This window comes from Lytechinus variegatus, chromosome 13 (genome assembly GCF_018143015.1).
Source record: "Lytechinus variegatus isolate NC3 chromosome 13, Lvar_3.0, whole genome shotgun sequence".
In the NCBI taxonomy this organism is placed as follows: domain Eukaryota; kingdom Metazoa; phylum Echinodermata; class Echinoidea; order Temnopleuroida; family Toxopneustidae; genus Lytechinus; species Lytechinus variegatus.
Window position 1 is genome coordinate 18,892,950 of NC_054752.1, and position 24,040 is coordinate 18,916,989.

At 36.1% G+C, this 24,040-nt stretch overlaps 1 long non-coding RNA gene across 2 annotated transcripts; it reads right to left on the reverse strand.

Annotated features, from left to right (window-relative positions):
- On the reverse strand, positions 1–22,985 carry LOC121426583. Of its 2 annotated transcripts, none has more exons than XR_005971612.1 (7): positions 22,556–22,985; positions 14,602–14,707; positions 14,090–14,173; positions 9,928–10,044; positions 3,853–4,126; positions 2,705–2,826; positions 1–577 (listed from the first exon to the last, which is right to left on the reverse strand). It is a non-coding gene; the product is annotated as an uncharacterized LOC121426583 (long non-coding RNA). The 2 variants fall into 2 exon arrangements; XR_005971613.1 differs by lacking the exon at positions 22,556–22,985 and adding an exon at positions 20,683–20,716.
- Between the last annotated feature and the right edge of the window lie 1,055 nt (positions 22,986–24,040).

The following is a 24,040-nucleotide window of genomic DNA, read 5'->3' on the forward strand; positions in this document are numbered from 1 at the left end:
TACCAACTCTCTATCAATCATTGTGCATTTATCTCTTCTAAATGTAGATACATGTAGGTGATCAAACTCATGTGAAGATACACCCTGGAAATTATCCCCATATCCAATGTGGAAAAATATAGGTACATTGTAATATCACAAAAACACATAATTCAAGTGGCTTCCATATAGACATACAGCTTTTGAGTCCTGGACAAACAAACTCATTCCAAATTGGTATGAATACAGTGTATGTTCATACAGACCTAACATGCAAAGTATTCTTCACGTGACGCTGGATATCCTATGGTAATTTGTTTGTTTTAGTGAGACTGTAGGGGAAAGAAATGACTTCTTGAAGAGAGACTTCTCCCGTGTACGGCTGACCCTTCTGTCCTCGAACTGATGTGGTAGGCGATATCCACGTGGACGTTTCTGATCCTGAGTACTAATGCAGCTTCACACTGTCTCCAGTCATTTCTAACACTTTGCTCACTCGTGGCCACTCATTACTGAACTCTTTTAAGTAGACTGCAACCGTATCTCCCAGTTTTAATAATGGATGTTGAGGCCTTTTCTGCTTAGTACCTAGATGGACCTGAAATATTACAATGAGAAAAGTCTAAATATTTATTACAAAGGCAATACAAGTTAACAGTGGTATAGTGCACATGAACTTATTATGGGATACAAGTGATTAATTCTGAGTGTTTGGAATCCCAGCTATGGGTTAACTTTCTTCAGCAAGAAATTGAACCACATTATGCTGCAATCAACCCAAATTAAGGAAAGTGGGTACTGGCAGGATTAATTTGGCTACTTTTACACATTTACCGGGTACTTACCGCTTAAATAGGTTGTTCATAATTTGTTTTTGCCCTCTCAACATCTTTCATGATAAATCTGTTACTAGAAAATATTGTGCTGCGATGTTTCATGACTTATTTCCTTTAATAAGCCTCATGCAACTTTTAAGACAAAATTACGATGTTACGTAAACATTAAGTGTATGTAAGAACAAAATTTGCTTAAAAATGTGATTTCATGTACAAATCAAATGCAAATTCTGCATGCAGCTAACATTAATAAATGTATCACGATTTTTATTTTTACTGATTAAAAGCAATAGAATTCATGTTAGTTATGACTGAAAAAAATTGCAGATGATTTCCAATGAAAAACAATGAAAAACAGTTTTAAAAATTTCCATTTTTAAACCATTTCATAATAATCCTGTCTAGACTGCCCAGATCAAAATTTAGCAGTTTCGTGGGTATTTTTAAAGATTCACAGCCAACTTATGATTAAATGTATTAATTACGGTAACATATTTAATTGATTAAACATAAATTTGAATTAAGTTTAGTACAAATGACAATCAAATTGTGGAGATTACTTCTTGCGTGTGTGCATGCAAATTTTTGTCGCGATCAAGCGGAATGAACATCCGAGGTTTGAAGGGGGAAAGCAAAAACAGGTCTGTCTCCCCGGGCTATGCCATTCTAAATTAGCCCAGGCGAAATAGGGTTAAGATAATAAACATAATTAAATGGAACATTGTCAAAGAATAGCAGCCCAATATTGAGAAAAATATTGTCCTGAATTCATATGTCATATTTTCAGTGATACTTGATAACTATTTGTTTTTCTATAATTCATGGAATAAGAATGTACACTTTTTTTTGTATTGAAAATGCAAAAACTTAATCCTAAAGGGGGGGGGCTTTCCCAGACAATTTTACATTATATCTGTAACATGAAAAGCTGGTGCTGACTCATTCTAAGAAAGTTTTTTTCAAGTCTCGCTAAACTTTTGAAACCAAATTTGCAACCCCTTAGTCAGCGCACAACATTTGTAAAGTGTGCATCAGGCCCAAAACTGCTCCAAAACAAGATTTCCTCTACAGATCCAATGCAAATTGTGATGTAATGCCAAATCAATAAATATATCACCATTTCTACATTTTCTGATTACCAGTAAAAGTAAGTGATAATATTTTCTTTATATTCTGAATAAATTGCAGATGATGTCCATCGAAGATGCAAAACAAAAAGTTGAAAAAACAAAGATTTTACATAATAAATTAAAAAAAGACATCAGAAAAAAATTTAATATCAATTTTTAGCTCATTACTCTTTGCCTGTTAATATATCATTTGCTGTTTACAGTACCAATTTTCTAGCTACAACAATGACTGAAAAGAAAGGAAAGTTGCTTTCGCTGTGACTGTATGACTTTTTTCCGTTTAACCTGCACAATACTGATACATAGATCACATGGTTCTCTATGCAATGTTGCTTCCAAACTGTATTTGTTTTCAAAATTAGAAAAGATAATCATTCTCTACTTATTAAAACAAAAAAGCTTCATGAAATTTCTGATAGAAATAGGAATTGCAAATTCTAGAATACATTCTGTTAGATTACATGATGGACATCCAGGATTACATATGGTGTTGAATGTTCTCATCCCTGCAACTTTTGCGTACCACTGAAATGTGAATTTAAATTGCCTCAACATCGTATCTCTGCATATACTTTGAAAATACCACATTTACACAAAAGAGGGAAGAAAGATGGCAAGTGAATAAAGATTGATAATTGTGGAGGCTAGTCTTCCGGGCTGACATCCATGACATATAAATAATACTTATCCTGGAAGACTGTGATGATTAAATCTAAATACATGTACATATACACTATTAAATATTTCATTGAAACTTACTTTTGCTGGAAAAGGTGTGACTCTCTTTCTTGCAGTAAAGTTTGTCTCTCTTCTCTGCCAGTTGTCTTCTCTAGGCAAGATTTCAGTTTGGTGCATATGTCGCATTTCAAAAACCGGTTCACCTGGAATGAACAAATAAAGAGAAAAATTACACAATGTATATTTTCTTAGTTTTTCGAGGAACAGTAGTTAACATCATCATAGTTGGGTGCTATACCATTGTAGCAGCTGCACTGCTAAAGCCAGCAAAGTATGCTCTATTATTGTAGATCACCTAAAGACCTGTGTTTATGTTGGGGAATACATAGTCAAGTATATCAAATCTACTTGGTCTCAAAACAGCTTCATGAAATGTGGTAGAAATAGGAAGTTATTTCAAATTTTTCAATAAAATGCAAAATCTCTGGTTTTATGATTTACCCTATGATTCAGATTTCCCCTCAACATTTTTTTGTGATATATCTGCCATGCGAAATTTTCTGACTGCGCCATTGACTAAATTTTTATTTTTAAGTCTCACACAACTTTTGAGAATAAACTTGCAACCCCTGAATACATGGTTCCAAAATTACCCAATATTTTGTAAGTGCATACAAACCCCAAAACATGAATTTTTGTTCAAATCCAATGCAAATAGTGTTTTTAGCCCAAATTTATAAAAATGTATTACCAACTTTCCTTTCACTGATTAAACATAATAAATATCATGTTGTCCATGATCAGTGTAATAAAGATTTCCATCATAAAAATCAATAAAAAAAAAAGAAATCAATCAGAATTCTGGAAATGATATATACAAAAATAATAATTGCGATATTCAATAATTTTTAGCAAAATTTAAGGGCCTTATTTAGATAGTTAGAAGAAAGGTTTTTATTTTATGCATAAATTAGCATAATAAATTGGCAGTATTTATTAGCAATGTAATATTTTTGAAAATAAGATTTTACCATTTTTTAGATTATGCCATGTGTAATGTGAGTGCAGATTTTCATTGAGAGCAATGGACAAGATCATATCGGGGGAGTGGCTGAATCAGCCCCACCCCAGTCTTCTTAGGTATCGAAATAGCCCAGTTATTTATGGTTAAATGTATAATAGTTAATATTAGTAAATATACAGTGCAAATACTCACGAGAATCACCTACCTTTGGAATGGTAACATGAGACATTTCCATTCTCCATTTGCGGAAGAAGTATTGCTGACTACAAACAGAACCTCCTTGCTCTTCTACATCCTCCTTCATAATCCGATACACATTTCCATGTATAAGGCATGAAGAAGATGGATTTTGTTGTTGGTTGGCAGTTTCTCTCCAAACTTATTGACAAATTCACTAAGCCACACCATTGACATCATCACAGACAAAGAACAAAGTCCTTTACGATGGTGATTTGATGGACGAGATGTCACCAATCCTTCTGAAGGTTAAATGAATACCGAGGTGGTACATTTAAAGCAAAGGAAACTATAAATATGTATCTTCTACAATATTATTATCAATAGAAACATAATCATATTATTTCCTGAGCTAAATTTACACTGGTCACATGTACAACAATCACTATCGCTTTAAAATTGTGATCACTTTAAAATGTAATCAATTAATTCTGATTACCTTTGATCCTTCAATCATATCCTGCCATCACGTATGTTGCAGGGAACTTGGTAACACTTGTACATGTACTTGGTCATTTTTACCCTTTGAAATTCTATTTGGGTGAATTATCTACGTTCTAAATTCCAAGCCAAGCAATGGAAAGACCGAGTTAAGAAATAGGTGACCACATTTCTGGTGGTGAAATGTTGGGTGTACTAAATTTTGATATCCAAGGTCTTATATATGTCCAATTTCAATGCTTTAAAGTCCATTTTTTAGACCAGTATTTGTCGAAAAATTTGATATTAATGCACCTTTCATTGTAAGGAGGATTTTGACTTTCTGTATCCCCACAATCAAGCCTCCTGCAGTTGTCTTATCATATCAGCACTCCTCTTCATTACATGTACATGTATCTTTCTTTCCAGCATGCACATATAACAATAAGTTAAGGACTTGTTTGAGATTAAAACAAGCAGACTCCCTTCCCCATCTCCTAAATGAGCACAGAGACCCATTTTTCACATTGAATTTGTGCTTGAATAATTGTAATGTTTGGGAAAAGACATCTGTGACTATCAAGTGAACCAAAAAATTGTCCTCTATAAGCTTGCTGGGTTTAGCTCCTGCACCAATGATAATAGCAGAACCAGATCCTAAGAGACAACATGTAAAACTATAATCCCTTATAAATAAATTAAGTGAAAAAAAAGAAAGTTTAAAGTACGTATGATGATTTAATTTTACAAGAATGGTACTAGTCATGTTAAAGGACAAGTCCACCCCAATTAAAACTTGATTAGAATAAAAAGAGAAAATCCACAAGCAAACACTGAAAATTTCATCAAAATCGGATGTAAAATAAGAAAGCAATGACACTTTAAAGTTTCGCTTCATTTCACAAAACAGTTATATGCACATCTCGGTCGGTATGCAAATGAGGGAACTGATGACATCACTCACTCACTATTTCTTTTGTATTTTATTATATGAAAAATGAAATATTTTGATTTTCTCATCATTGTCATGTGAAATGAAGTTTCACTCCTCCTGAACACATGGAATCCCATTATTTTAACATTTTGTGCTTCAGGCAAGGGGGTCCTAATTGTCACAAATTCGTAAAAATTGAAATATTGTATAATTCAAACAATAAAAAACAAAAGAAATAGTGAGTGACATCATCGACTCTCTCATTTGGATGTAACTGGCTCGTTCATATAACTATTTTGTTGAAAAAAAGCGAAACTTTAAAATGTCATAACTTTCTTCTTTTACATCCGATTTTGATGAAATTTTCAGCATTGTGTTTGTCTGCTTTTTCTCTATTGATTCAAATCAACATTTTTCTGAGATGGACTTGACCTTTTAAGGATACCTCTTGAAACATTTACCTGCTAATCCTGACTCCATCTTCCATAAGCGGGTCATAGTAATCCCAAGGATGAGTCTCCATCCATGTTTACAAAGTTGTGATGTTCAATTAGGTACTGCGAAATCCATAGCCTCTGATCTGCTAGAGTCTTGTTCTGAAATCCTCTGCGGGCCTTGCATCTATTCTTTATATTTTATGAAGACAATAACTTCTGCAGCATTTCATTCTCAGTATTGCCGCTAATTCCAGACAGGCTGCATTTCGCTCTGTAAAATCATCAAAAACATCAGGGCATGAATGTACCAGGATGTTCAGTAATACTTTATCCACCTTATGTCCAAGTTTCATGAACTAGGTCCATATATTTTCTTAAGTTATGATGACATTTCAAAAACTTAACCTCAGGTTAAGATTTTGATGTTGATTCCCCCATCATGGTCTAAGTTCATTGACCCTAAATGACCTTTGACCTTGGTCATGTGACATGAAACTCTAATAGGATGTTCAATAATACTTGATTGATCTTATGGCCAAGTTTCATGAACTAGGTCCATATACTTTCTAAGTTATGATGTCATTTCAAAAACTTAACCTCAGGTTAAGATTTGATGTTGACGCCGCCGCCACCGCCGCCGCAGTCGGAAAAGCGGCGCCTATAGTCTCACTCTGCTATGCAGGTGAGACAAAAACCAAGGACAATGCAGATTTTGTGTATAATTGCACTCAATTCAACACATTCAATGAGAAATGTATAAAAGTAAATGCTCATTTGTGGCAAAGGGCACTAGATCTATATGGTTGTTACCATGATTTTAAAGATTGGCAGGAGCATTTTCTGTGCATTATTGAACCTTTCTCAGTGTACCTGCTGAATGAGCACAATTGTACAGAAAGTCTGAACAGGCCTTGGCTATTCAGGCAGGATAGTATACATTAAGTTTTTACTATTTTGAATTCCTTTTTTTATATTTTTTTTTGTTCTGGAGTACCATTATTGCTGCGGGTGTACAGCTGCGTATAAAGTGTTAAAGGTCAAGTCCACCTCAGAAAAATGTTGATTTGAATCAATAGAGAAATATCAGACAAGCACTATGCTGAAAATTTCATCAAAATCGGATGTAAAATAAGAAAGTTATGACATTTCAAAGTTTCGCTTATTTTTAACAAAATAGTTATATGAACGAGCCAGTTACATCAAAATGAGAGAGTCGATGATGTCACTCACTCACTATTTCTTTTGTTTTTTATTGTTTGAATTATACAATATTTCGATTTGTACGAATTTTACGGTAAGGACCTCCTTGCCTGAAGCATAAAATGTTAAAATAACGGAATTCCACGTGTTCAGGGAGGAATGAAACTTCATTTCACATGACAATGACAAGAAAATTAAAATATTTCATATTCATACAATAAAATACAAAAGAAATAGTGAGTGACGTCATCAGTTCCTCATTTGTATACCGACCGAGATGTGCAGGTTTTTGTGAAATGAAGCGAAACTTTAAAATGCCATAACTTTCTTATTTTACATCCAATTTTGATGAAATTTTCAGTGTCATGCTTGTTCAATTTTTCTCTTTTTATTCAAATCAAGTTTTTGTTGGGGTGGACTTGTCCTTTAACCAATATAGGCTATATTGCATGATCAACCAGTCTTAAACATATGATTTCAATTGTTTTGAGTAGATATGAAGGATTTTGTTTTGATGATATAACGTTGATAAAATCTTTCTAATTTGAGTAAAAAAATATTACTGCCACATGTCAATCATCTGTACATGTTTCAATGTAAGTTATTTAAAATCAATGATTTTTTAAAAATCATCGTGCAAGTGGAGTAGGGGGCGAGTGTTCATCACTTTATAGGCTATAATGCAATATTATCCTGATTTTAATGACATGATTTCAATTGTTTGGAGAGTAGATATGAAGGATTTATTCATGTCTTGATGATATGAAGTTGATAAAATCTTTCAATTTTGATTAAAAAGAAAATAGCCACAAATAAAAAAATTGTCAATAATTTGTACACGTTTCAATGGAAGTGATTTTAATCATGATTTAAATCAAAGTGATCTAAATTAGCCAACCCTGACCCTTTCACAATCAATAATAGCAGAAAACATTAACAAAAGAAAAATGTGCATACATTTATGTTAGCAATTGAAGGTCTTACATGTATGTGCTTTCAAAATGTGTTATTTCTCAAACGCATACCCAGGCATCACAAAAGATGTGCAATATTTAAAAGAAAAAGTCAGGGAGCAGCGCAGTAAAAAAATTGCGCAAAGCTCTGCATAGTGAAAACAAGTGGAATGCCTCTGGCCGTCTCACCTGCAACACGCGGTTCAATATAGCAGCAGTGCTGACTTTGAATACTACTCTAACTCGCACAAGATGTTCAGTGATACATGGTTACTCTTATGTCCACTTTTTATGAACTAGACCAATAAACTTACAGAGATATGATGGTTATTCACCAAAAAACCCAACATGGCCAAAGTTCATTGACCTTACATGACCTTTGACCATGATCATGTGACCTGAAACTCAAACAGGATATTCAGTGATACTTGATTACTCTTATGTACAAGTTTCATGAATCAGATCCATAAACTTTCAAAGTTATGATGGTAATTCAACAGATACACCCAATTCGGCAAAGTTCATTGACCTTTGACCTTGGTCATGTGACCTGAAACGTGCACAGGATGTTCAGTGATACTTGATTACTCTAATGTCCAAGTTTAATGAACTAGCCCAATAAACTTCCAAAGTTATGATGGTAATTCAACAGATACCCCCGATTCGGCCAAAGTTCATTGACCCTAATGACCTTTAACCTTAATCATGAGACCTGAAACTTGCACAAAATTTTCAGTGATGCTTGATTACTATTATGTCCAAGTTTCATGAATCAGATCCATAAACTTTCAAAGTTATGATGGGAATTCAACAGATATCCCCAATTCGGCCAAAGTTCATTGACCCTAAATGACCTTTGACCTTGGTCATGTGACGTGAAACTCATGCAGGATGTTCAGTGATACTTGATTAACCTTATGTCCAAGTTTCATGAACTAGGTCCATATATTTTCTAAGTTATGATGACATTTCAAAAACTTAACCACAGGTTAAGATTTCGATGTTGATTCCTCCAACATGGTCTAAGTTCATTGACCCTAAATGACCTTTGACCTTGGTCATGTGACATGAAACTCTAATAGGATGTTCAGTAATACTTGATTAACCTTATGGCCAAGTTTCATGAACTAGGTCCATATACTTTCTAAGTTATGATGTCATTTCAAAAACTTACCTCAGGTTAAGATTTGATGTTGACGCCGCCGCCGCCGCCGTCGGAAAAGCGGCGCCTATAGTCTCACTTTGCTTCGCAGGTGAGACAAAAAAATTGTTGGGGACACCCTCCAAGCCCCCCCCCCCGTTAAATGCGAGTTAACCTGAAATGACCTTAAAGTGATTGGTTAACATTGGTTTGACTTTAAAAAAATATGAGCTAGAAGGTCACACTTGTCACCTGTGTCTGTGATATGTTACAAAAATGAAGCCCAGAAAAAAATTGCGTTCGAAAATAATTATTTAGTGCTTCAAAAATTGAAATATAAGTGACCGGAAACACCATCTTAATTTCATCCCATACACTTATGTGTACTATTTAGGTGTCTATAAGACGCCTATTTACAAAATCGGGGTTTGCCTTGTAGTTTTAGCTTTTCATTCTCAATAATGGTTGTTTTCAGGGTTTATTAGTTCTAATACATGCACTTGTACACATGTTTCATCTTGGTTTTAGAATTTTTTAAATCGGCTGCTCACAAAGTTAAACAATACCTTTAAATTGTGATATTGTGACATGGACATAGTTTAAAATTAATTTCCCAAGTGTAGTGACAACATAAATATGAAAATGCAATGACTACCAAATCAAGATTACTCTTGTCAGTCTAACATACGGTTAAATCTAGATTGACAGTTACAAATTAAGATTCCAATTGATTTATCAAACGACAAATGCTCTCATTCGTTCCTTAGCCCATAGTAGCTCATTTAATAACTACATGTAGGGTAGCCTCTCATGCAGTTCCAAAACCTGATCTCCCTGCGGGCCCTGCTGTTATCGTCATTACCTTACAAGTTACATTGTGGTTTGTACAGGTAAAAAAAATGGCAAAATGTAACATAAAATTATCATTATGTGAAATTTTAATTTAAAAATAGCTTACTTTTGCTGAAGTTCCTTCTACACGTACATGATACAGCTTCAGAGCAATGAGAGGAGTCAGACTCTGTCTCTATGTCAGCAAAACATACCATCTGACGTTTTCTTCCTCAGGGTTGACCTTGAATAGATAAAATACAAATTAAAATCACTTATTGATACTTCAGTAGATCTCAGAACTGTTGAAAGAAGTCTAACAAAATTATTGCCTAAAGCTTCAGATCTACTGTATGGTTTAGTGGGCTTAATCATTCATTCAGAGATCCCTATGATATCAACTAGGTTTTGGTAACCTATTAACTAAGCATTCTAAAAACCTGCCTTAAACAATTTAAGGATAGATTTCCATTTGTATTTGCACTGATCTTAACCCCCTTGCCTTCAAACCTCTCAAAGAGCATTTTTCTACTGAACAAAAAAAGCATTATGATGCCATGGCCCTGGGAAGCAGAGGTGCTAGATTTGCCTTGGAGTGATTCATTTATTATTCTCCACAGGCAGCACCCCTGGAATTCTGGAAGGTGCAGTAAAATGGAGAAATATAACCAAATATTTTCTAAGAATTAATCATACAAATAAGTGTATGAAATTAAGTAATATCCTTAAACTCACTTTAAATTTATGTAGCTTAGTGAAATGGTAATATTTGGGGAAATATCAATTTTGACATTGCTACAAAGTACAAACCCCACAAAAATCACCAGAAATAAATTTTCAGTTGAATATGCCAACAGAAATAGGGGAAACTTAGCTTCATAATGATATATATATATATATTTGACATCTCCCTTCTATGTCGTATTGCAATATATGTTTGAATTGTTTATGTGTATTTTTTTTCCAATATATTCGCCCACTTTATCATTTGTGTTTGTACAATTTATATCATTTGTATATACAGCCAGTGGAGGCCAAATTTCTATGTATTTTATCATGGAGAGTCAAAAGGGGCTTAAACTTTTGATCCTAGCAGAATCTTCTTCGGAGGCAAAATGACAAACATATAAAGTGGAGCCAATTATCATGGATCAATAATAAATGAATCTGAATCTGAAGATATGAGTATTGGATGTTTTCAACATCATTACCAAGAGAAGAACTTTGACTCCCACAGATGTTTACTTTTGACAAAAGAGGGATTAAATTTGGGAGTCTACTGAGGCACACTTACCCTCACACTATTGTACAAGGTGACAAAAAGAGGATTATAACTCATTCAAATCAGCTTAGAGCAACTTTGACACAGTAATTAGGCACTTCCTGTCTTGATTGCAGAGAAGTATCAATGAAAGGTTTTATCAAGTTTTAAATTTCCTTGAATACAAAATTAGGAAAATACTCTTGTTTTGCATTTCAGGAAGAACAAATTCCAAAATAATTTAGAGACAAATATCTGTCTAAATAATACTTTCAGAACATCAATATGGGTTTATTTGATACATCTATTTTGTTAATGGGTGGTCAATGGATGGCACATGGTCATTAATACCACATACACAACTTAATGAATCTGGGTTTCTGTCAAATGATACACAAGACTATTCCCTTATTTTTTTTTTGGAAATATTTCCATTCCTACTTTTCATACACTAATGATGCTAGTAGTAGTAGTAGTTGTATTACATGTTATCAGGCCAAATCATAAAATAAGGTTACTTCAGCAACTGGTGGGCTTAATCATTGACTTTAAAAAGGTAAATTAATACAATACTAGCACATCAATGATGTGGAGCTCATCCGCCAACTCGCAAAGAAATTTAACGCAATTTTTAACTTCAGCCCAGTTGACAATGTAGTGAATTATATTGGTGCACTAGCATACATGTACCTACAAGCCACAACCCATGCAAAGGACGTATCCTTGCCCCCCTGATGAGCTTGAAGATCTTTTTTTTGCCTGTCAATTTTTTTCTGGTACGAAATCCTTTATTTGTAATTGAAGACCTTTTTTTTTGCTTGTCAATTTTTTTGGCGGACGGTTTTACCCCCCCCTGTGGAAAATCCTAGGTACGTCACTGTATTGGCGACATAAATTGAGGAAACAGAATTGAAATTGATGAATAAATGAAAAAAACATTTTTTGTGATTTGTGAAAAAAAATTGTAAATAAAGCATAAATAATTTTTTAGTCAAAATTTTTGAATTCTGTGTAAAACCTTGGTGAACCCCATGTAGCTATCAGATGGAACAATAAAATTCAAATTCGGTTTCTTGAGTTTTGAAAAACATGCATGAAAAACATGTAGCATATTTAATGAGTTTCTAATTTTGCATCCCCCACCTAGAGCTATCATATAAAGCAAACAAATTGAAATTGACAAATGAAGGAGAAATAAGTGTTTTTTGTGATTTATTATTAAATTTTGCATAAATATCACATAAACTAGCATTATTTTCTAGTCAACATTTTAAAATTCTGTGTGGAAGTTTGGTGACTCTCATTTAGCTCCACCAGATGTAGGAAAAAATAAAAAGTTGACCAACTAATAAAGCATTTCTTGGTGATAATGAATAAATTTTGAATAAATTACCAATTTTAAGTAATTTTCTAGTCAAAATTCTTTGTTGAAGTTTGTGAACCTCATGCAGCTACATAGAAAAGGCAGAAAATATCATGACAAGTGGAATGCCTCTGGCCGTCTCACCTGCATCATGCGGTACAATATAGCAGCAGTGCTGACTTTGAATACTACTCTAACTCGCACAAGATGTTCAGTGATACATGGTTACTCTATGTCCACTTTTTATGAACTAGACCAATAAACTTACAGAGATATGATGGTTATTCAACAAAAAACCCCAACATGGCCAAAGTTCAATGACCTTACATGACCTTTGACCTTGATCATGTGACCTGAAACTCGAACAGGATATTCAGTGATACCTGATTACTCTTATGTACAAGTTTCATGAATCAGATCCATAAACTTTCAAAGTTATGATGGTAATTCAACAGATACACCCATTCGGCCAAAGTTCATTGACCTTTGACCTTGTTCATGTGACCTGAAACGCGCACAGGATGTTCAGTGATACTTGATTACTCTAATGTCTAAGTTTAATGAACTAGACCAATAAACTTTCAAAGTTATGATGGTAATTCAACAGATACCCCCGATTCGGCAAAAGTTCATTGACCCTAAATGACCTTTGACCTTAATCATGAGACCTGAAACTTGCACAAAATTTTCAGTGATGCTTGATTACTATTGTGTCCAAGTTTCATGAATCAGATCCATAAAACTTTCAAAGTTATGATGGGAATTCAACAGATATCCCCAATTCGGCCAAAGTTCATTGACCCTAAATGACCTTTGACCTTGGTCATGTGACGTGAAACTCATGTAGGATGTTCAGTGATACTTGATTAACCTAATGTCCAAGTTTCATGATTAGGTCATATATTTTCTAAGTTATGATGACATTTCAAAAACTTAACCTCAGGTTAAGATTTCGATGTTGATTCCTCCAACATGGTCTAAGTTCATTGACCCTAAATGACCTTTGACCTTGGTCATGTGACATGAAACTCTAATAGGATGTTCAGTAATACTTGATTAACCTTATGGCCAAGTTTTATTAACTAGGTCCATATACTTTCTAAGTTATGACGTCATTTCTAAAACTTAACCTCAGGTTAAGATTTGATGTTGACGCCGCCGCCGCCGTCGCCGCCGCCGCCGCCGTCGGAAAAAGCGGCGCTATAGTCTCACTTTGCTTCGCAGGTGAGACAAAAATGATTTTCTTTCTTGAATTAAGTTGATTATTTTTATATGAATAGATTTCTTGACCTCATAATAGATGGATTTGGTGTCAAAATCATGATTCTAGGTTACTCAGAAGCTGAGTAAAAAACTCTGTTTTGGGCGACCATTTTGAAAAATCCTAGATGGCAGCTATATAGGTCACAGTGCACATGGAAACTTTATTATTCTAACCTTTCCTTTAATTTTCAATTTCTTCAAAAAATATCCGGCGAAGATAAAATATGAACTAATTTGGAGAAACTCATGTTTACAAGAGTCTTCAGGAAATTGGCAGGCTCAAAAAATGAGATACAAATTCATACACATATATCATGCAAAATAGACTGCAATCACTGCATGTATATGCAAATGTACTTTGTAATTGTATCGATCTTCATGAAAAAGTTTTCAAAGACATACCTGGTGAATTAAAGTTAATATCGACTTCAGAAATGTAACAATCCGACTTTTTGAAAGGGAAATCTACTTCTGTTGAGTAGCCACCTGTAAGCATGTTTAAAGAACCAAAAATTAAACAACAAATACAATCATTTTTAGATCAAACCTTTCACCCATCATTCATTTAGAGATAGTCCTCAATAAATGTTAGCAGAATTTTAAAGAGGTGGAACATCATAAAGAATATAAATCAGAGAGGGCTCTATAATATGCAAATAATTGCATCAGTACCTTTTGTTTAATAAAAGTTTAAAGGGAAAAGAAATCATCTAAATCCTTCAACTTCACATAAGACCATATAAAAACAACTAAATTGCTTCCATAAATACAATGTTTACAACATGTTAAAATTACCTAATATCAACCTCCGTCTTTTTAAAATCGATTTTTGTTTGAGTTTGCTTGCCCTTGATGCCACATTTCAGGAGGCAATTTTATATGGATTTGTAAACTACTCAAAACGTATAATATACCTGCTTGAATCTCAACTTCACTTGCATGGGGTTCATGTTGTAGTGTACATGGATGTACTTTCTCTCTTTGAACAACACTGCTTTCACTGAACACTTCAAGTTCCACCTGACAAAAGATAAAAAATCCAGACTTCAGAAAGGAAAATTAGAATAATTACATCATACAATGTACCGGTACATGTAGCCTAGGTAGGACCAAGGCTAACCTTCTTCTTTCTTTTAATACTATGCTTAGCTATGTATAAAAGTATGCAAATATTCAGGCTATAGGTTCATTCCAGTTAATATAAGGCGATAACTTGATTTACCTGGGATATAGTTAATGTAATTCTAACCATGCATTCACTTTTGCATGCATGTGGTAGGTAATTAAAACCTGTACGTAATGTGTAACTTTCTAAATATGATAAACAAAGGAAAAGCATGTAAAGCTTATCTTCAGCTTGGTTCATCTCCCCAAAGGGAATGCCTCTAGACCCCATTTCATATCATTACAAGATTATCTTCCCCCCAAAATAGTTGTGGTGTTAAAGGGGAAGTTCACCCTGAAGAAAACTTTGTTGTAAAAATAGCAGAAAAAATAGTAAAAAATATCTGTGAAGGTTTGAGGAAAATCCGTTAAAGAGTAAGAAAGTTATTAGAGTTCAAAATTTTGGATTTGTGACGTCATAAACGAGCAGCTGCCCCATGTGTTATGTAATATAAAATGTATGAATTTCAAATTTTGTATGGTTCCTGATGACTTAATTTTGTTTTCTTTTCATGATCGGGTGTGAAACGATTTGTCTATTGATATACAAAAGTTACAGTAAAAACCATTTTCAATTTTCTGAGAAAATGACATTTCATTGATTTTTTACCATTCGCTATGTAGGAATGCTGCTCGCATATGACGTCACAAATCAAATAATTGAAATTCTAATAACTTTTTAATTATTTGATGAATTTTTTCTCAACCTTCGGCAATATCTTTTATTATTTTTTCTGCTATTTTTACAATAAACTTTTTGTCAGGGTGAACTTCCCCTTTAAGGTCAGATATAATCTTAAAAAATTGTTTCAATGTTATTTGATAAATATGCTAATTTTACATTATCTAATTTTACATTATCAGATTTTACATTGATTGCTTGACTTTTCCATTGCACAAATCTATTTCATTCATTAAGACACACATAGTCATAGAATTAGAACACAGAGTAGAGAATAGATCCCTCTAGGCCTAAAACTGTTTCACCAGTATAAAACTCCCAGTTTATAAAAATCCTGTGTAGATCACTCGCATTACAGTTGTTTTTTTCATTCCTTGAAATATCACTTTTGAAATAAAAAATGGAAAGAGTTCCCTATGCACCCTACACCAAAAATAACAAGTATTTAGACTTCTCGTTCATTCACTTCAAATTTATCTATTGATTTTTTAATGTTATTATCATTTGCTTGGCATCACCTAGCTGTGCCATGCCTGGTACTGCTGGTAGTCTAACAGTGAACTGAAGGGGACATCCCGATAGACCGCGGGTCCGATAGACCGCGAGTCCGATAGTCCGCGGGTCCGATAGACCGCTGGTCCGATAGTCCACGGGTCCGATAGACCGCGGGTTCGTTAGACCGCGGGTCCGATAGACCGCGGGTCCGATAATCCGCAGTGCGTGTCAAATTATGATCAGATATATCAAATGTCATCGAGCGGTCCAAAGGTCAAATGATACGAGACCATGGGGTTCTATCAGGTGCGGATCCAAGGGGGGGGGGCGAGGGGGAACTGCCTCACCCATCCCCCCCGCTCAAGAAAAAGAGGGGAGAGGGAAAAGGAGAGAATAAAAAGAGAGAGGAAGATGGGAAAAGAAGATAATAGAAAAGAGAGTACGAGGGGAAAGGAAAGACAAAGAAAAAGGGAGAACAGGGGAGAAAGAAGAGAAAAAAGAGAGGAGGGAAAAGGAAGAGAAGAAAAGAAAGCTAGGAGAAAGGAAAAGGAGGAAAAAGAAGAAGAAAAGAAAAGAGGAAGGAAGAGAAGAATATTTAAATAGAGAGGAAGATGGGAAGAAAGATAAGAAAAAAGAGAGATAGAGGAAGAGGGGAAAAGAAGAGAATAAACAGAGAGAGAGTGGAAGGGGAGGGAGAGAAGAAAAAAAATAAAAGAGAAAAAAGGGGAAAGGAAAGAAAAAAGAAAGAGGGATAAGTAATGGGAAAGAGAAAAAAGAGGAAGAGGGAAAAGAAAGAAAAGAAAAGAAAGGAAAAGAAGAAAAAATAGGAAGAGAATAATATTAAAAAGAGAAAGATGGGAAGAAAGATAAGGGAGAGATGGAAATGAATGTCGAATGTCCCATTGGGGGATTTGAAATCTCATCTTTTTAGGTTGGAATATCAAAAATTTTCAGTTTAATTGTTGAAATATGTATCGTCTTGATGACTAACTTTTCGACCAGTATTTAACATGGTAATTATCTGTTACATACGCGTCCTGTTCAGGTTCTCAAACATTGCCCAGAATGTTAAATTTTCAGGACGATATACATGAAATTTAATTTTTAGCTTGCATATGCCTATGGCTTATAAGATTATAACACATTACGTTGCTTATAAAGTAAATCTAGGAAATGACTGTTAGGACATGGGCGTTTGCCCCCCCCCAACACAAAAAAAAGAGAGAATCAAGGCTAAGAAAAAATAGAGAGAAAAGGAAAGGGATTAGGATGAAATATACTATTATTTTCGAATATTATGTCAAAATCTATCACAACCTTGTATTTTTGTGATAAAAGTGTCAACATATTTGCTTGCTCGCTTCGCTCACTGCCAACTTCTTATTAATTTTATGCGATACGCCATATCAAGCCCCCTCGAAATTGTTGGCTCATTACGACACTTGGGCAAATCAACTTTGAGCGGCCGATCGGGGAAAATATGGGAGAAAAAAATGGCCCCTCCCCTATTGGCGGAAGCTGGGTCCGCCCCTGAATTAGGCTTTCAGGATAAAATACAGGAAAAAAAAATCCGATCACGCTTCGCGTTCTCATTATTTATTTAGGCCTTGTGAGATACCTTAATGTGTTTTTTAAGAATAAAATCTCAGATTTTCTTTAAACGTCTACCCCCACCCCATTTCATTTATTGTTTATCTTGGTGCCCTCGCCCCCCCCCCTGCACCAATGCTGAATAAATACGCCACTGATGAGGATAATTAGTCGAGATTGCATATTTCCTAGAGGTTATCATTGATAATATTGAAGGGTATACTAAAACAATAGTACAGAAACTACAGCTCCCGTTCACAATATTCTAGTAGGGCCTACTCTGGTGAGAAGTTAAACCGAATTGCACCCCCCCCCAATCACTCGTGCTTCGTGCTCCCATTGATTTTACATCATGGGCGGAAATCCCAGGGGGGACGTGTCCCATGTAGGCCTAGTCCCATGCACCTACTCAAAATAGTAGGGGGGACACAATATCAAATACTGTCCCTACTATTTTGGTCTTTGATAATCATAGAAATACATCATTCTAAATCAAATTAAAACATGTATTTTGGGACAAGATGACCTTACTTTGGCGTTGATAACCTTTTTTTCCGCCCCTTGTCCCCATAGACGGATCCAGGGGGCCGAGCTCCCCCCCCCCCCTTCTTGGCGGAGCAAAAAAAAGAAAAAGGAAAGAAAGAAGGAAAAAAGGAGGAGAAAGAGAAAAGGAAGAGGACGACGAAGGCATAAAATAAGATGAGGGGAAGACTTTGGAAAATAAAAAGAATCTTTCGTGCAACTATATAAAACTTTCGCTCGCGCTTCGCGCTCACATTGCCTATTAGGTGATTTACATATCTTGTTCAATATGGAGTTCGAATATCAAGTTTGGAAGTCAATATACAACACATATTTCACCTCGGAAATCGAACTTTCATTATTTTGTGTAATTTACAATTGGTTTTTAAAAAGTGCTCTGTAAAATGTAAATTTTATGGTTTGAATGTTAACATTTGCTGCTTGCGATACGCGCTCGCAAATTTTGATTTATCAGGTACCTATATTTTCGTGTAATCCATAACGTTGTCAAAATATCCTTTTCTGGTCTGATTGTAAGGCGCATCAGCTAGAGCGCTGCACGCTCGCAATTTGATTGGCGAGTTATATAAATGTTTCAATATTGTTTATACAACAAACTACTAAAAATCCCCTTTTCATGACTGTTTATCAAAAATTATAGCTCGCGACTTGCACTCGCATTAATGGTTGAAAATATATAAACTGATGCATCCTATTCATAATAACAAAAGTGAAATGTCCAGTTTTATGCCATGATATCATCAGATTTCGCGCCTTATTAGGCATTAATAAATATGATATCAATATAATAATTAAATTCTCCCTTCATTTCATCTCGTGCTTATCAAGATGAATAGGAAGATAGTCATCATTTTCATATGATGGCATGTCGTAAGGATGTCCCGGTCCTATGTCAAAACTCAAAGTAATAATAATATCAGCTCTTTTTTAAGTGCGATCCATATCCACCTTACAATTTTTCTACAAAGTGCTAGAAATATAAAGCTGAAATTGACTCTTTTTTTCAGATCGGACTATCAAAGTTTCATGATTTTCATGATTAAAGTATTTAGATGTCTAGATTCTAGGTCTAAATATGAAACACGCTCGCGCTGTTTATTCAGATACCCAACTTGTTCTGTAATTTAAATCATTATCTAGTGTCAGATCACAATATCAAAAATTTTCTGCTCGCACTTTGTGCTCGCATTATTAATGTAGGATTCTAGGAATACGCCATATTACTCATCCTTTTGGTGATTTACAAAACATGAACAGAGTGGCCCACTTTTAGGTCAAAATCTCGATTTTTTTTCTTCTCGCGCTTCGCGCTCGCATCATTCGTTAAATTACATAGCTATCCTGTTCACGATTACAAAAACTGATTGAAAATTTCCATTCTTTCGTTTAAAAAGTTCAAAATGTTCAGCTCGCGCTTCGCGCTCGCATTTTTGATTGTTGAAATAATTATGTGACGCCTTCATGGCAAGTGCAAGCAGTCCTTAACAGGTACCAGGTAAAAACGTATATTTTTTTTTTTGCTCGCGCTTTGCGCTCGCATTATTAATGCTCATATTTTTTAAGATTTACAAATCATGAATAGAGTGTCTCGTTCAGTAAATATTATAGGACTAAATCTAGAAATTTTCCGCTCGCGCTTCGCGCTTGCTTTAATCGTTTACTCATATACCTATTCTGCTTGAGTTTAAAAAAGTGCTTAGAATTTCCTTTCTTTGGGTGAAAATTTCAAAAGATTCAGCTCGCGCTTTGCGCTTGCATTTTTGATTGTTAAATGCTACTTTAACAGGTATCTTTTTCATCAGTTCATTTCCCTCGCGCTTTGCGTTCGTAGTTATTATTAAGTTGCATACATGTCTTTTTCATGATAACAAACATTGCCCAGAATCAGTTCGAATTTTAGGAAAAAAATACATAAAATATCCCAAAAATTAGCTCGCGCTTCGCGCTCGCATCATATAAATGAGGATTATGATATTTATGTATTAATCTATAAGAATAAAGCCAAGAAGTGACTAATGAGGACTACCCCTTCAAAGAAACAAACAAAAATTATCTTCGAGCTGCCGATCGGGGAAAATATGGCTGAAACAAATTCCGCCCCACCCCCCTGCCCCCCTATTGGCGAAGGCTGGAACCGCCCCTGTGTCCCCCCTACCTTTTGGTATTTTGTATTCATAGATTTTTTTTTCAAGAACACATTAAAAAGTGGTCTTTATTTTTTTTATGTGATTATAAGATAATTTAAGTTAGCCTGGCCGGGAGGGAGTGGGCGCCATTTTTCGAAAAGTACACATGGGCGCCATACATCAGGTCAAATTTGCTCCCCCTCCCTCCCCTTGAAATCCTGGATCCGCGCCTGCATGGGTTCTATAACAATAACCCAATTAGGGCAATCACCCACTGACAACTACTTCAAGGAAAATATTATCCCCATATTTTTTTAACGCCAGGGACTGTTACCCCCCCCAAGAGATTTACTCTCCAGACAATGATTTTTTTGACGACATGGCGTGGTACTTACCATGTTTTAATTAATCATTGGCGGCCGAAGGCAAAACATTTAGGGGATCCACCTGAAATTTTGGGATGGACACAGGTAAAAAATTGACAAGCAAATCAACCAAAATTTTAGGAGGGACCACCAAAATATTTTGACAAGGAAAAAAAAAGAAGGTTATCAACCAAAATTAGGGGGGGGGGCAAAAATATTCTAGGGTGGTCTACCTCAATTTAGGGGGGGGGGGGGCGTAGAAAAGAAATTGACGACCAAAAAAAGGTTCTCAACTAAAAATTTAGGGGGGACCGTCCTCCCACCTCAAATTTAGGGGGGAAAGCCCTCCCCCCCCTTCCGCCGCCTATTAAAGTAATTAATAAGCTTATTATTTCGACATAGCGATATATTCTATCTTGTCAAGTCGATATGTCCACATGGCGAGATATGAAGTGTACAATTTCCGGCAAGCTAGAATCCCGATATATCGCCATGTTGACATGTAACATAATTAAGTCAAACTTGGCAAGATACAATATCTCGCCATGTTGACATATAACTTTTTATAAGTGGACTGACTTGGCAGGATAACGTATCTCGCCATGCGGACATAATAAGCTTATTTAGTCGACATGGCAAGATAAAGTATCTCGCCATGTCGTCAAGTCGATGGCATTTTAGAGGCTCCGTATGGCGTCAAGAGGGCATTTTTCCCGGGGGGGGGGGGGGGGGGGTGGGGGTGTAGTCCCCGACGATAAAAATATGGAGATGATATTTTCCTTGAAGTAGACGTCAGGGGAGATTTGTCCTGTGGGTCATCGTTATAGAACCCCATGGACTCGTATCAATGACCTTTTGACCTATTGATGACATGGATTTCACTATGATGTCCTGATCATAATTTTACACACACCGCGGACTATCGGACCTGCGGTCTATCGGGCCCGCGGTCTATCGGGCTGTAACCGAAACTGAATCACTAGGCGGTTTCAAACGCCTCGATCACAAGATTCCCCGTTAAATTACGAGAACTTTTTAAGGCTGAAAAATACCCGTTAATTATTCCTGCATTCACACCGCCCCGAAACACATCCTTCGGGATAAGTTCCCGAAGTTACGAGCATGCGCAGTGTGGTCTGATAAGCAGGCAAGGCGGGAGATTCAAAATCTCTAGCCCAGCAGCCACCCACGCCGCGCGCCCAACGACACGCTGGGATAGAAGTTCCCGTAATTTGCTTTCACATCGCCAAAATACCTGCGACCTTGGAAAAATCCCCACGAAAGTTCTCGTAATTTCGCCAAGTACCTACTATTTAGCGGGTATTTTCTTTCGGGGAGATTACGCGTAGTTTGCTTTCACATTAAATACCTGGTATTTTCTGATCGGGTAAATTTTCTGATCAGAGAATACCTGGAACTGGCGAACTTCGAGGCGGTCTGAAACCACCTACTGTGACCTGTAGCTCTCTCCTCCCAATATAAAGCTAGTGTTGCTTACCGACTCTAATTCAACTCGTTCCAAATGTAGTCAAAAACTCATGCCGCTGATGTCTATGAACAATATCACCAGGGGGGGGGGCAGTCAAATGTATTGCTATACATCTGCGTGACCACATTACATGTATTTCAAGACACCCCCTAAACAAGTTTTACACAGGCATCATTTACACATTTTGGGCCCTAAACAAGTTGTTGCCAGAATGACCCCTAATGGAAACTAAGTGTAAAAATATTTCTTTTTAATTTCTCTGTAAGTGGATCGAGCAACACTCACACTGTCACAGCCACAGGCCCAACACTAAACAGTAATTGGTGGCGGAACAACCAATTTAACAGAGACCAAAGTTTTTAGTATAAACTAAAAATAAATTAAAGCCTAGGCTTAGCCTTAGGCGCGCCTTACCTCTCTCTGCACCAACGGATCTGCTCGAACACAACGTCGTTGCTTGCTGCAATCTTCGAACCCGTAGCTGATGTCAAATCGCCAAAACTCGACTCAATAATCAGACTGAGAGTGGGACTGGGCCTGGCGCTGGCCTGGAGCCGTACTCCGGCTCGTAGTAGACTGGTGGCCTCTTCATTTGTTGCAGCATTTTCCTCTTCTGTAAAATAGAGAGCTTTGAAAAGCTGTCGCGCTTCGTCGCCATCGGAAATTCTTCTTCGTTTAAATTAAGTTCACATTGCAAATGTGTAGTTCGACTGTTCGAGATGTGTGGTAGAATTACACACGTGCTCAGCGTCAGCTTTGTGTACAAACAACACACATGTGCGATTGATTGCGAAATCAAATTTCTTGCACTGGCCGTAGGCATAGCCATAGGGCGGCATAGGCCAGGGTGTAAATGCTGGACAGGTCCTGTGTGTGTTTTGTGTGCTGGACCAAGGAGATATGTCCATGGTGTGTGTGTAAGGGTGCGTTTGTGTATCGTGTCTCGTATTTTTTTCTTTGTTATGTTACTGGTCTGGGGTCCGTTGCAGAAAGAGTCAAAAAATCATTTGCAAGTCAAAAATGCGCGATGTTGATTGGTTGAAAATCAAGTTGCGCGTAATTTTTAGAGTTCGTTTGATTGCAACTCTTTCTGCAACGGGCCCATCATGGAGCTATCCGATGTACGGTTCCGTTCATGTATTGTATGGGCATGTCCGTAATAGATGGGAGCGGGGTGGGGTGTGTGTTAAAGTGTATACCTTTTTAAAAGAAGGGAAAGTTCACCCTGAAGAAAAGTTTGTTGTAAAAAGTAGTACTAAAAATTGGTGAAGGTTTGAGGAATTCCGTTTAAGATTCACCTCAAACGAGGAGCACCATAATAAAACAGGCGCGTAGCCAGCTAGGGGGAAGCGATGGGGCGGTCGCCCTCGGCAAAAAAAAAAAACCGCACCAAAATGAAAGAGGGGAAAGGGAGGAAGAAGAAAAAGGAAAAGCGAAGAGAGGGAAGATGGGTACAGCCCTAATGTTTTCTATTTTATTTTTTTTGTCAAAAGAATAAAAACCTAAATGAGACGTTCTTTTATAATTCATACAAAATTTTGCTTTCGCGCTCTATCCAAACTATGATACGGTTTTTTCCCCTTCCCATTTATGGGATTTGTATATTCGTGCCATAAATCGTAGAGTATACATGAATTTAAGAAAAAAATATGATGATTCTTTTTTTAAATTGCATAATTGACGCAAAATTTCGGCTCTTCTGTTCGGAGCGGGTCAACACTCCTGCCACTCCCAGAGTTCCCAGATATCTTCCACTTTTCAGTGAGTAATTTGTGGCAAAGTATCTGCTCAAAAGGGGCTCGAGGCATTATAAATTCGTGCCGTGCTATATACGATGAAACTTTATTGCTTTTACACCCTTCTTTGATCTTGTTTGGTACGACTTATTTGAAATTTTGA